Source organism: Dermacentor andersoni, chromosome 2, assembly GCF_023375885.2.
Source record: "Dermacentor andersoni chromosome 2, qqDerAnde1_hic_scaffold, whole genome shotgun sequence".
NCBI classification, from domain to species: Eukaryota; Metazoa; Arthropoda; class Arachnida; order Ixodida; family Ixodidae; genus Dermacentor; species Dermacentor andersoni.
The window spans coordinates 82,100,603-82,115,280 of record NC_092815.1 but is presented as its reverse complement, the minus strand read 5'-3'; the positions used below and the strand labels follow the sequence as shown (position 1 = coordinate 82,115,280).

Genomic DNA, 14,678 nt, shown 5'->3' with positions numbered 1-14,678 from the left:
CCTCTCCTCGGTGTCTTTGATGTGCCAGGAAGGCTATATATTTGCCAGCAGTCGCCCGAAGCCCGTCCCGTGCCGCAATTAAGCGTGGCGTGATCGTCCCACACATTGACACAGGGTAGCGGTCATGCCTTCGGACCGATCGGACCTTCCTAATAAGGGATGTTGTGTACTGCATGACGAGGCTTCTCTGTCTTCCCTTTCGCGCGGTACTATGTTGCGCCGCACGAGGCAGCCGATGGATGCGTTGCCATGGTAGCGAACGCGGCGTTACACACTGCTCGTGAGGGAGTGCAGAGAAATAGGGACAGTCTGGAAGAAAATATGGGCCAAGGAACCGCGAAGTATGCGCAAGGTGCGCTAGCGCCCGGTACGGGAAACACTGTAGTTGAAGGAAGCTGGACGAGTTGGTTACGGGAATTGAAGAACGCAGTAGCGAATATACGCCCTACTATTTTTAATATAATTAAACATACTTAAGAGAGGTGTCCGAATAGAAGAATTATAGAAAAATCTTCGGATGGAATAGAATACGAAGATTCGAGGAAAGCGACTCGGATGTTTGACAACTTCTAATAGGAAATTTCCAAAGGCGAATACGAATCGAATTCCGAGAGACTATTCGAGTATTTGCGCACCATTAAAGTTTAGTGATAAAATCGCCCAGCTTCTTTCAGCGAGTAAGTAGGTGGACCGGTGGTTGAGAATCCTTTGTTGCTGCCTGAAAGCAGTGGGAAAGAACCCGTATCGGAAAGGGAGGGAGGAGCGTGATCGGGATGAGAATGGCGAAGCCACGTCGTTCGTTCACTTCTCAGAATATAGCGCCTATCCTTTCGCTTTCTCATAAAAAAAAAACCACTTCTCTCCCGCTCTGGTGTCAGCTAGCGAAACGGGAGCGACTGTCGGGCGATGTGTTCCTGCGTCCAAGAATGGCCTCCGCGGCGCCCCTTACACGGGGGGTGTTGGGTGCTGCAGCGTTGGGGTCGCCGACCTGCATTTCGCCGCTCTTTCGCTCCGTCCACCCTTTTTTTCTTTTTACTGCCCTTTCAGGAAATGGCGTCTCGCCTCGCTCCACAGTGTTTCTTCCCTCCTCGCTTTCTGCTCGTGTGGCAGTCAGTTGGCGCCTCTGGCGCGACGAATTCTTTTTCTGTTCTCTCTGCGCAGCGTGAGACTTGTCGTCGGTTGTTCTTTTCTCCGAAGAACGAACGAAGGGAGAAGAAACCGTGAATCGCCCATTTCACGCCGCCAGCCGGCTCTTCAAAGCTTTTTTGCACTAAACAGCAGCAGCCAGTAGTTAGTAGTAGTAGTAGCAGTAGCAGTATTTCGATGGGAGCGAAATGCAAAAAACGCCCATGTACTGGACTAAAGCGCACTAAAGAAGCTCAGGCGGTCCAAATTAATCCGGAGCCCCCCACTACGGCGTGCCTCGTCATCATATTGTAGTTTTGACATGTAGTTTTGAGGCCATAGGTGACAGCAAAGGGACATAACTGTAGATACTGAAAGAATAAACAAGATCAATCAATCATGCGGGAAACCCTCCTATGACGCACGTACATACAAGCCGAGCACTCTGTCATTAAGCCATCCAAACGGACGCTACGCGCTTTTTCGCATATCGTTCTTTTGAGAGAAAAGTCTTGTGCTTGGACCGCAGTTACACATACATTAACACGACAAAATTTGGTCGTATGGTTCGTGGAAACGCCAGCGGCTTGGGTCGGGGATGAGTTCATTTAAGCCCAAAGGAAGGGAACTGCGCTAAAAAAGACACGGACGAGTAATGACATGGACGGGCGCAAAATTACAGTACTCGTCCGTGTCTTTTTTAGCGCAGTTCCCTTCCTTAAGTATGTACGACCGACTCGCCCAACAACGTGCTCTCCTGAATCATTTAAGCCCCACTCTCTGGTACTCGCAGTTGATTGGCTACACCCGGCCGCTTGGTGAAATGCATGTAAACATGGTCGGGTCGGTGGGGATCAGCCCGGCTTCTGATTCGAACGGCAGGCTTCGAGCTCACGTAAACAAAGCTAGCGGGTGCGCGTTTAAGGTGTTCCTTTAGCGGTAACTCCTTTCATGTTGCCGTCCACTTGCGTTATTGAAAGAAATACGCTGGACACCATTGCTCAGTAGATAACCTAAGGTTACTATAGGTGTCGTACTAAGTGACTCCGCTTTTTTTTTTCTTACAGCGATAGTTCTTATTGGCTCACTCCCCTACCCTTTTTGATGTCCGTCGCAGAAAACTCGGTGTGCGTTGCGAGTTTACAAAGGCAAAACAATGCGCAGTGCCCCGAGTGAATTCTAAACCGGGCAGCCCTCAGGGGTTTTTCCTCTCTGCCGATGCTACAGCAGAGAAAGATACCGCGCCTAGAGTGGGCGGTCATGCTTCTAGCTGCTGTGACAGGCTTGCGCCAACGAGGCGAAAGAACTTAAATGAAGCCATCTGTAGCGGGAGACGAAAGAAGAGGAAGAACTAGTCGCGTCTCTTAATTGTTCACCGCTGGGGTGTGCCACTTCTGCAGCAGCTTCCAGGTTTGTTTTATGCGGATGACATTCTGTTGCTTGCTGACAGGCAAAGTGATATGCAACGCCTGGCCTAATATCCGTGTTCTGGAAGCGGATAATTTAGGATTGAAATGTTGCGCTAAAAAATAAGTTTTATAGTATTCAGTGAAAACAATGAACAGACAGTGTCAATACAGGGCCAGGAAACTTTGGGTAAGTGAATACAAATACCGTAGTGTATGGATAAACGAAGGCAATACACCATATTTTTTTTAGGAGGTCCAGCGATGAGGCGTCCATTACTTCTACGAGAAATCAAAATGCCTGATTAAATAATTCACGTAATTATTGCCCTAGCAAACTAAATTGGTATTTAATGATTTTACGGCACATATTTAAATCTACGAATTATAGCTGTCGAGTTCGCAAGGCGTATTTACTTGGAATCAATTCTCTCGACTGCACCAGTTTCGAGATATTAATTTTCGGTGTCCGATGAAATGCATTGTTGTTCTAGTTTTGTGCTTCAACATAAAATAGCTTTTTTTCTAAAAGAAGTTACGAAGACGGAGAGTAGGGAGGTTAGCCAACACCACCTAGAACAAGTTCTAGGTGCTTCTAGGTGGTGTTGTGTTACTCAAGGACGTGCCCTGTTGGTTAACTTGCATTTGTGGAGGGAGAAGGAGGAAGAATATATTAGAATGAAAGCGAAGAAAAAGAGTAAAGAACCTGTCATTGTGAACACCCTCGCAGGGGAATGTCCGCTAACACTCGCAAACAGCTTCCGCACATGTGTTACTTTGTCACATTGTCCAAGCGAGTGTCGGTATCTCTGACCTTGCGTAGTTTGTTTACTTGTTCAGGATTCCCAGGCGGTGGAAATTAGTGCTTAGCCACTACGGCGTCTGTCATAGCCCAGGCGTTGCTATGAGAAGTCGTTCCGCAGTCTGAACTTGTCACATTGTCCAAGCGAGTGTCGGTATCTCTGACCTTGCGTAGTTTGTTTACTTGTTCAGGATTCCCAGGCGGTGGAAATTAGTGCTTAGCCACTACGGCGTCTGTCATAGCCCAGGCGTTGCTATGAGAAGTCGTTCCGCAGTCTGGAATTGATGCTCGTCCGCTGCGACGCGCGTGTGTGCCGCTAAGCAAGAACGTTTGGCCGGTTGGCGCTCTTGCCTATGTAGCTGAAACATAGTGGCGCCGTCGTCCGCCTATCTCCTTTTCTTGTTTGTTTGCCGAGTGAGTTAGGATGTTGTAGGCACAGTTTCCGCAGCCGCGCACTGTTTTCCGTGGGTCACTGCCAGCAATCGCAAGGCCTCTCGTGCGCTTCACAGGTCCAGTAGAACAGGCGCGATAACAAACCTGATAGCGAAGACAGCCACCAGGGACGGTGACGAAACATCTCTTACCAACATGTACATTTGTCGTACTCACTTCCTTTATTCGACGAACGAATCTGTATGCGAGGCGTATTTGCGTTAAAAGGACGAATAATGAAAAAGAAAAAAAAATGCATCGCATTCACAGATTGGATGCAAGATTTTTTATTTTGGGAAGGTGACGCAAGCAAAACACGTGACTTGAAGGAAGGTACAGCACGAAGCGGTACTGACAACTGATGATTTAATGAAGCGAGCGCCAAGCTTTTATAGATGTGACGCACGTGTGCACCCGAAAAGCGACGTAAAAACGAACAAAAGACACAGAGCGACCTTAAACAGGGGTGCGATACAAAATACCAGGAAAACGCCGACAGACTACTGAGGCAGCGAACGCGTGTGTATCACACGGAAAGAAACAAAAGTTCTGAGAAAGCGCAACTGACGGCGAGCTAACGCAGTTACCATCGTTAAAGCGTCGCATGGCCACTGCCTTTACAATCTTTCCAGCTAGAAAGAGACCCTACCATCACCTGCATCATCAGTAGCGCCAGTCCTGTTGTATGTGTTCCTTCGTCTTCGTCTTTAGCGCTTTTTTTTTACGAAAACTGTCAACTTTTGTTTCTTCCCATGTGATACACATGTGTTCGGTGCCTCAGTAGTTTGCCGGCGTTTTCTTGATATTTGTATTGCACCCCTGTTCAAGGTCGCTCTGCGTTTTTTTTTATTGGTGTTAAGTTGCTTTTCGGGTGCACAAGCTTGGCGTTCGTTTCATTAAATCGCCAGTTACTACCGCTTCGTGTTGTCCCTTCCTTCAAGTCTCGTGTTTTGCTTGAGGCAACTTTCCAAAATCATGAATCACCAACAGGCCTACACCCACACTCTGCTATGTTGGATGCAAGGTTGAGTAAGCACTCGGATGCCGGAAATTAGTCCCCAGCTCGTGCTTTCTTTTTTAGGCGAGTCCATTTATACGGCGATAACAGTCGCGCGGCCAAGGAAAGAACACGTGTGTCCCCCCCGCGCTACTTGGGCGTGTCGCATATTAAGTGGTGCTGGTGTCGCTGGTGGGCAACTGGCGCGTCAAGCGGTGCCGGCGCGACCGTCGTGTGTGTGTTGGCGCGCTCTAGCAGCCGGCTGGGCCGGAGGATGGGGAGGGGAAGCGGCGGCGTGCCAAGGATCGGCGGGAGGGCAAAGAGGGAGGAGGAGGCCGTTGGTGGAGGCTGCTCCGGCCCCTGGGACGCGTGTTTCGCCGATGACGAAGGAGGAACGGGGCCGGCCGGCGCAAAAGCGTGGCGCGAGCAAAGCGTGGCGTGGCGGCGGCGTGCCCTCGGCGGTGCGGCCGGCGTCCAGTCAAACAAGGCCGGCGTGGCGGCGGCGGCGTGCGTGCGTGTGTGCGTGCGCGTGCGCCAGGAATGCGACCACGCAGGATGTTTTTTTTTCCTCCTGTTCTTTTTTTTGTTCTCTTTCCTTCGCCGGGCCCTTCTTGCCCTTCATGCGTGGCGGCGTCGGTCGATTCCAGACGGCCGTCCATGTTTCTTTTGCGCGTTGCCTCCGAGATCGCTGGAGCGAGATTACGTCTTGGAAATTGAGGTGTAAAGCGGCGTCTCTAAATAAAAAAAATTAACCGCAGTACCGCGATGGTGAAGATCACACTCGTCTTTGCGAAGGAGCGTAAATCACGCGCATGCAGCGGATTGATTAATCACCGTCTGATCTTAAGCTTTTCTGCTTGGTTGTGTAGTTTCGCATTAATCGGGGACTAACAGGGCGAAAAAAGGGACAATAATTACAAAGACAAACACAGCGCTGTGCCGTCGAAGATTTTCTTTTTATTACTATTGGGCGCTACTAAGGACGCGTTCATCTTTTATAGACTGCAGCGCCACCTCCTTTTGTGACGTCACAAGGGTTCCAAACCTTGCAGTCGGGAAGTTGGAGTGGAGTGGCGACGGGGAGAGGGGTGCACTTTGTCATAGTTTATCTTGCTTAACTTCATCTCCAGCAGTTCAACTTGACTTCAAGCTCCGCATAACTTGTTGGCACAAGCATTTGATTCTGACATCTGCCAGCAAGCTCTTAACGATAACACACACGCACTCTCTCTCTCTCTCTCTCTCTCTACTCTTTCACTGGCAAGAATAGTCAGTGGCAAAGCTGAGGAGTATCTTCAGCAACCGCGTGGCGCCCCCACTTGAGGGAGATTTGGCTCAGTCCTCCGCAAGCATATATTCGTCTCAACGCGCTCGAGTCAGAATATAGGGATTTCTCGCTAAATTCGGGGCTGTTGGAAACCCTACCGCCACGTCCTGCAGCTTACCTGCAGGCGGCACCACATCTTCAGGTACGTGAAACGTGGTCCCTTGTTAAAAAAGAAACAGGAAATGTAGATTGGACATTAGGCAAAATAAGAAGAGCTTGGTGGCACAACCGACCGCCCCGTTTCAAAGGGGACGCTCATTAGAGCACTGCACGGGCCCAACCCTGGCCCGGGTGTATATGACCGAGCTCAGCCCGGGCCCGGGGTTCCCAGACTGTGTCCGCCTCGGGCCTGTGTTACTAAGCCCGGCCTGGGCCCGGGCATTCATTGCTAAGCATTCATTGCTACCTCTGTTGCGTATGCATATACCTTGATCGTACGATTCGGTTCTATCAGGTCATTTAGCATGCGATCGCATATGCGTATACATTCAAACAGGCGAATTCACCGGCATGCATCTTGAAATAAACGCGCAAGTTGAAAGCGACACCCCTTGCGTTAGCGCTCAAATAATATGAGAGTTCTAATAGCGCAGTCGCAATAGCGATAACAGGGAAATAGTTTGAAGAGCGGTTTTTTGTCTAATTTATTTTTCCTTACGTTGAAGCAATGTTTGTTTTTGAGGGAAGAAAAGAAATTAGAGCGTCATCTGTTTTCAAATTCCTTTGCTAAGGTATACGAAGAGCCAGCTTTCTGCTCATGTCACTTCAGCTCGGCACAGAATGCCTTGGACCATGCAATACATAATGTTCGCCTGTGCTCGAAATCACGACTTATGGGCCCTTTAATCAGCGTGTACGAGTCCGGCCCGTGCATGTGGCTTCAAGCCCGAGCCCGGGAACGTGCAGTGCTCTAACGCTGATAGCACGCCATCCATCCATCCATCTGTCCGTCCGTCCGTCCGTCCGTCCGTCCATCCATCCATCCATCCATCCATCCATCCATCCATCCATCCATCCATCCATCCATCCATCTCCATCCATCCATCCATCCATCCATCCATCCATCCATCCATCCATGCCTAGTTCGAAGCCAGATCCTCCTATATTTTTGTTTATTCAGGATCGAGTGGTTAAATAAATCGTCTAGCGAGATTTAAGTCGTCGTCTGACCAGTGAAGTGACTCTTGCGTGAAACGCCTTAACTTCTTGAGTGGGCGTCTTGCTGTTCAGTAACTTACATGCGTTCGCGCGAAACTTTTCAACGACACATTCGACGTCGTCATTTCAGAGCGCTCCATCCGTGCTCCAGTGCGTTGAAAGACAGCGTTGAAGCTGTATCTAAAAGATAAGCGGGCTCTGTAGCATTGATAACCAGGCTTCAGTATCCCCTCGTTAAAGCTTAGTGGTTGTCAACCCCAATATGTAAGCATTGCCGGAAGAGCCCTATGAACGGCGATAGTTCATGTCGTATAGTGTGAGTGCATTTAGCCACGCGTGCGAAATGTTTCCCAATAGCCGCTCCTGGTCTGCACAACGGCGTTCTGTACTCGCGCATAACTTGCTGTGGCAATACAGGGAGAGCTACCGCGGCAGAACTTCTACACGCGTGCTACTGCGGCAAGTAGATCGGCCGAGTTTGGCAGCGCCTTTTGGTTTCCTGTCAGCTTTGCTTGCTACTTCCGATCGTTTTGCATGAGCCAAAACGAGTAAGAGTAAGTAAAGTGAGAAAAAAAATTAAGTATAACACCGAGTAGTGTATTTCGGGTCTTATTTTAGTACAAGTACCGTAGAAGGTTAGGTGCTTTCTGTTGCCCTATTTAAACTAACACGAATGTGGCTTTGGGACGATTTCCAGGAACGCTGTCACGCGTATAAGCATCCGCGTTCCTTGCTTTCCCTACGGCGCGCCACAGAGAGCTGTTCGCCATTATAGTTTGAGAAGTGTGCTAAGTGTTGAAAGAAAGCGTTCTGAACGCGCGGAACGTGATTTTCCGCGCCGGCGGAATCGTGAGAAGCGTTTGATGCGTGCGGGCCGCTACAGCTGCGCACGGGCGGCGGGTCGGTATGCCGAAATCGCCGTTGGAATGCGCGCGCGCGCCTCTTTTCCTGTTTGTCTGGAATGTGGAGCTCGTCTCCTTACATAACCGCTCCGAGGGACGCAGAAGTGCTGCGCGTGCATTCGGCCACGTCGTGCTAAAGTGCGCGTGGATACCCTCCGCTTCTTTTCGCGTTCGATTATAGTTTACGTTTCTTTGCTCGTTCGCCGCCACGGACAGCAACCTCGGGCCCCCTACCGCGACTGTGCGGCCATTCACCGTGCCCCAGGCCGCTGATATACCCGACCACTCGTCAGCTCCGTGCGTCATTATATATATATATAATCTTTGAGCCATTCTGGGAAAGTTTGAAGGGATGCGAGAGCACGAGAAGCGTATTGATTTTCACGTCTATTTTCATTGAGAAGTAAAAAAAAAAACTTGAAAAAGAGGAATTTGCAGAGCTTTTCGTTCGGAAGTGCTGTTTGCCATCGACAGGCCGCCTTCGATATATATTAATAATATGTGCACACTATATTAACACACTGCGATGATTGGTTGGCTCGTACGCTGAAACTGTTCGTAAGAGCAGATGGCAGCCATTCGTGATTATTCCTTTCGCACGTCTGTAATAACCAAGCTTACTTTTATCTCGCACCGGGCATAAGGCGCTGCGACGCCTTCGTTTATCACCCCAGCCTCGCCAGCATGTGCCCCTATAGAGATGCGATGAAAATGAGGATGCATTTCAAACGACACGGGCATGCAGGCTTCTGGGCGGCTTCGCTCGTCGGGCCGTTAGGCGTCGAGATCGAGTTCGCGCTTTCAGGAACGGCCATGCGTGTCCAGAGGTGGACGATGGGCCCTTCAAAATTTCGGACACCCTTGCCTCGTCATGAATATTGTCATGACGAATGCTCATCGCGTTCTGCCCAATTATAGTTTCCACCACTCGCCAGTCTCTGTGTTACAAGTTGAGACTGATCTAGCGTATCTTTAAAGGCGGATCCAGCTTTCTCTGCAGTCGCGTCACCCTTACAGCGGAGCAGTTACAAGACGCTAAAGATAGGCCTTGCGTTTGCGCTCGCGACCATCTGTGTAAACGTGGCACCGTTGGCTGTCCGCGCACGAACGGAGGAGGGGGAAGAAGCAGGACGAAACGATTGAGTGGCACTCGCGTAGCACCCACTCGTCCACCCCCATCCTTGTTCAACCGTTCCCGTCTCGGCTTACGCAAGCACGCCGCGGCAATTCACCGTCGGTGGCTTTTTTTTTTTTTTTTTTTCGTACACTCATTAAGAAGCGGGTATAGTACGCGCGCGCGCGCACTCGGCTGCGCGCGGGAGGGTAATGTTCCCGTGCCCGCCACACGCGCCCGGCCAACGTTGGCCCGGCGGCGCACGCTGGCACGTTTCTCGTACGCACCTCCCCGCCCCTCCCCCTTTGCGTTTCGTTCACTTCCTTGCCATTCAAGAGCAGCAGCGCCGCTTTCGGCGCATGCGCTGGCTCTTTGTCTGCGATTCTAAAGGCTCATTCGCGCAGGGCGACTGAAAGCGGTCGCGCGACCAAAATGGTCGTAAATGGTCGCTTTTCTCGAAAAGCGACCGTCCTGGGTCAGTCGCTCGATTTTTCGGTCGCGCGACCGTGGTCGCAGAACTGCTAAGCCAATCAGCGGCACACCAACGCTAGTGTGTGTTTTCATTCGGAGTCCTCCTGGGCCGCACCAAATACAACGTCCACGCCGCCATGACATACTACAGGAATGTAATTGACGTCTTACCTCGTGATGCTGGGGCGCAGCAGTTCCAGCAACGTATCGAACGCACGCGGTAGCATTCGCAGAAAGCTAAGCAGCAGCAAAAGACTGCACAAAAAGTACGCACCAATTCGCACTCAAGGCGAACTAGAAATTAGCAGTTGCTCTCGGTAATACTCCTCGCCACGCGCGTGTATATATATATATATATATATATATGTAATTTTGTTGCTTTGTTGTTTCAAATTGTTTAAAAACGAGGATTGCAAGAGGCCGGACCGCAGGCTTCGCAACTGTCTCGCCTACTACACGCGAACCCGGTAAGGAAAGGAGGAAAGAAAGAACGACGACCCTAGCAGGGCGCGACAGCCATGAATTGGAGGCAACACAACAACAACAAAACGAACACGCACTCGACCAACTAGACAGAGAGAGGAGATTCTAGATGATGGGGAGGAAAGGTTGGGGTAAAGTGCAGCGCAGTAACTGTCTCTCAGCAGAACCTAGACAGAAAGATTGCATGAAGGAGGATGAAAGAAAGAGAGAGTAAGACAGGTAGGTTAGCCACTGTAAGTACCGGCTGGCTACCATGGGCTGGCCAAAGGGTATACTTGCATGAAGAATCATAAATACAATACTAAAGAAACAAATGTGTGTGTGTATATATATATATATATATATATATATATATATATATATATATATATATATATATATATATATATATATATGTGTGTGTGTGTGTGTGTGTGTGTGTGTGTGTGTGTGTGTGTGTGTGTGTGTGTGTGTGTGTGTGTGTGTTGAATGAAAGGCAGATATTTTAGCCGGCGTATAGAAATTGCTGACATACTACTCTGAGTGGGGAAGGGCATTGGAGAGAGAAGGAGAGAGGCGCGAAAGAAAGAAATAAGTTAGCAAAAATTTGAGCGCCGAGTTTTCTGACTCATGGACAGCGTGCAATGGTAGAATCCTCCAGTGTGTGCACCGTCCTACAATGAGGTGACAGAATTCGCCGCGTGAAAGGTGCATGAGGGTGACAGAGTAGAACTAAAGTTTGTCGAGTTGGCCAATGTTTTCTAAGTATGTAAATAAAAAGTTCATCGCACGTCTCTGTTGCGTGAGGCAAATTAAAGGACCTCAGATACAGTCAAACGACAAAGGTCTCTGTGTAAGCGAATGCATGCAACGTTCATAGAACGCACGCTCGTCGGCATACGCTTGACGCTCAAACAGGATATGCTTCACGGTTTCAATTGAGCCGCAGTTGTTACAGTGTGGACTTGTCACTTGACCGAAGCGGTACCGTAAGCCGTTTCCATAGGCGGTGTTCAGGCGAAGACGATGATATAGTTTCCAAATGGCGAGGGGTGCTGGTTGGGAGTCTAAATCTGAGGTTTGGGTCGATTGAGTAAAGGAAAGGGTAATGTTGGGTCGGCAAGCTCCAGAGCCCATATTTTTCTTCGGAAGCAAATGTTTTATCTAGTTCGGAGGCATCAGATCTAGTGAAATAAATCCGCTTATAGTTTTGTTGTTGAAGACCTTTCCGTGCCGCTTCATCTGCTTTTTCGTTGGCCACAATGCCACAATGAGCCTTTATCTACTGATATGTGATACAGTGGCGTGATGCAATGGCCAAGTGATGTAAGTACGCAATGTCGAAAGAAACAGGCTGATGATTCCTTCTTTTTAACAGACTGTACAATGTTTGTAGTGCTCCCTTAGAGTCAGTGAAAATCGCCCATTGGTCCGGCGCACGGCTCAATATATAGAGGACAGCTTCTTTGATGCCGTGAAGCTCTGCTGTCGTTGAGGTTGTCCTCCACTGCAGCCGATAAGAAAGCATTTGTCTTATTGAGGGCACATAAAGGCCACAGGAGCAAGTATCCCGAGTGGTTGGGGCATCAGTGTGCATGTGAGTGTGCTGAGTATATTTCTCGGCTAAGTAGAGGAGAGTGGTCTGCAGCAGCGCAGTCTGTGGCATGCGACTCTTTGTCCCATTTACACCGGGTACAAACTGGTTTATATCTAGAGGCGAGAAGTGTCCGGGGAGTAAAGGTCGGAGGCAGTAATTTCTGTGGCAGAATAATCGGAGGAAGGTGCAGGATTTACACAGCTTGGCCAAAGCCAGAATTACTGTGGATTACGTGGACACAGTACATGAAGTGCTTCTTCCCTTGGAGCACATGCCGAAGATGGGTACGCATTGTTTCTTGGGAAGCGATGACATCTAGCGGTAGACATCTTGCTTCCGCTACTCTTCCCGAGGCTGAAAAGCCCTTCGGGAGGCCCAGGCAAATCCGCAGGCAGATGTTCAGCGCAGCTTCTAGAGTCCTCTTGTTTGCTGGTGATTATCTCTGAAGCACCGGTAGGCAATAGCGCAATGTGCCTGCAATATAGGCTTTTTCAAGCAGTACCATTGAGCGGCAGTTGCAGCCCCATCATGTTCCCGCCATGAATTTTAAAACTTACGATGCTGCAGCAATCCTCGCACGTAGTTTTTTAACCTGAGGTCACCAAGAGAGATTTTTGTCTATCACAATTCCAAGGAATCGCTGTGACCGTACATACGGCAGCGGTCGTCTACCGAGTAGGAGCGAATATTCGGTCGTTTTCTTTTTTGTGAAAGCCATGGCTGTGCTTTTTTCTGGTGAGAGGTGAAGACCTCAGGGAGCCAAATACAGGGAGAGGTTCAGTAATGCGTTTGGACGTCGTTGTTGGGTGATATAGCGCGATCTTGATGCGCCCCAGATGTAGATATCATCGGCATAGATTGTGATGTGTACTCCTCGCGGCAGGTTCCTCGTTATGTGTATCAGGGTGAGATTGAATAGTACGGGCTGAGCGTGCACAGCACCCTGGGGCACGCTCTTTTCCACAGCGCAGGACTGTGTAGGACCGCTCGGAATATTCATAAATATTTTCCGCTCTGTTAAATAGTTTTCTATCCACTTGTATAGCTTTCCTCCGAGGTCAAGGCTAGCCAAAGCTGCGAGAATGGCGTGGTGAAAAACAGACTCAAAAGCTGCCTTGAAAATGGCTGTCGGGATGCGCCCAGCGTGAATGTCCTCCTCAAGTGGGGGTATAAGCTATTCGTTGTCTTTACGTGACGGACAAATTTCTCGTTGGGCAGGCATAGAGATGCTTACGCATTTCTGCTGGCTGCGCTCGCGCATGGCAGCAGCAGCGATCGCAGGAACGCAGCGAATGTGTCATAACGTTGAGCAAGGCATCGGCTCGTGGGTACCGAAACCAGTCCTGGATAGGGCGCATGCAGGTGACGTCATGGACGCTGTGTAGGACGATGAGCTTCAGATAAACAGGAAGTAAGCGAATCGAATTGGGACGAAGGTCTTCACGGTGACGACATTACTGTTATTTCCCCATTGAGGGGGGGGGGGGGGGGGGGAAGGGTATTGCGTGCCCAAACCATGATATGATTATGAGGCACGCCGAAATGAGAGATTCCGAATTAATTTTGCCCACCCCGGGTTCTCTAGCGTACGCACAATGCACGGTAAACGGACGTTTTTGCATTTCGCCCCGCATAGAAATGCGACCGCCGCGGCCGGGATCACCGTCGAGCTTAGCAGCGCAACGACAAAACCCCTGCGCAACAACGGCGCGTACTGTTAACTTCTGTTAAGAATGGCCGTACGGGGTGGCAACGTGCCAGCTTTCAGCCCGCTGCACGTGTTCCAAGCCCACCAGACGGGGCGCCCTTCGGAGAACTGCGAAAGGCCGGCACCCACGTGGCGCGCGATCAACTCAGGAAATTGGTACTTGGCCGAGCCACCCGGGACAAAGCAGTTCTACGAAGCCCTCTGACGTCGGCACTGAAAGCTGGGCGGTACCGAGAACTGCGGATGACCGGCAGCCACGTGGCGCGCGGTCAGCTCAGGAATGTGGTACTCCGCCGCGCCACCCGAGACGGAGCACAGTTCTACGAAGCCCTCGGTCGTCGACTCCGGAGCCTTTGTGTGTATGGGCTCGAACTTGTGTGCATTAGTGTGTGTGAGCCATAGTGCGGGGCGGCGGCAAGTTTACAATGCTTGGACGAACCTTCCCGACCATTCCTGCTCCGTCCACGCCGAACGATGACGTCGAACTATGACGTCAAGCGGAGAGCTTATAAGCAGCGTTTGCCGGCTGCTAGGGTGTGCTCGTGTCGTGCTCGTTGTCGGAGCTGAGTGCTCCTTGTTATGCTAGAAATGAACTAGTGAGCTGTGTGCTCGTAAGCTGTTTGCTGTATGTTAGTTTTGCGGGCTCCATATGGGAGTCGCGCTAGACTGCCAGTGTATCTTGCTTAAACTGTTAATATGTAAATAAATCCTGTTCACCGAGTTCCTGTCTACGAACTTCATCTCCTTCAAATGGTGGCAGCGGCGAGATAGTCCGACGACTCCTACATCTGGTCGACAGCGGTAGGACCGTCCGACGAATCTGACACTTCTTACACACTGTCCACCCCAACAGAGCTCTGCATATATCCCGAATAATGAAATGAACTTGTTTCACTGCTGTATGTAGTTCCACTAACGGCTACACCAAGGACTGACTGTTGGACGCCCGCCGGCACACACGGTAAATATTTTCGTCCCGCTAAGCGTCGCATGTAGAAGGCAAGAAATTACAGTACATCACCCTTTACGTTTTATACGGAGATGTGGCAGCGATAACAGTTCTCATATTTTCCGTGGCTACCTTGTTTTGGAAACCTCCTGTCAACTTCCTGTCAAACCACTGTCAAATTACGCCATGTTGGCATTTGTAGCCAATCAGAGCTGCCTTTTCAACCAG

At 50.0% G+C, this 14,678-nt stretch overlaps 1 protein-coding gene across 3 annotated transcripts in view; it reads left to right on the top strand.

The window, feature by feature from the left end:
* LOC126541752 (insulin-like growth factor 1 receptor) overlaps positions 1 to 14,678 on the top strand; it is a 239,561-nt gene that overhangs the window by 96,270 nt on the left and 128,613 nt on the right. The window lies entirely within an intron of this gene.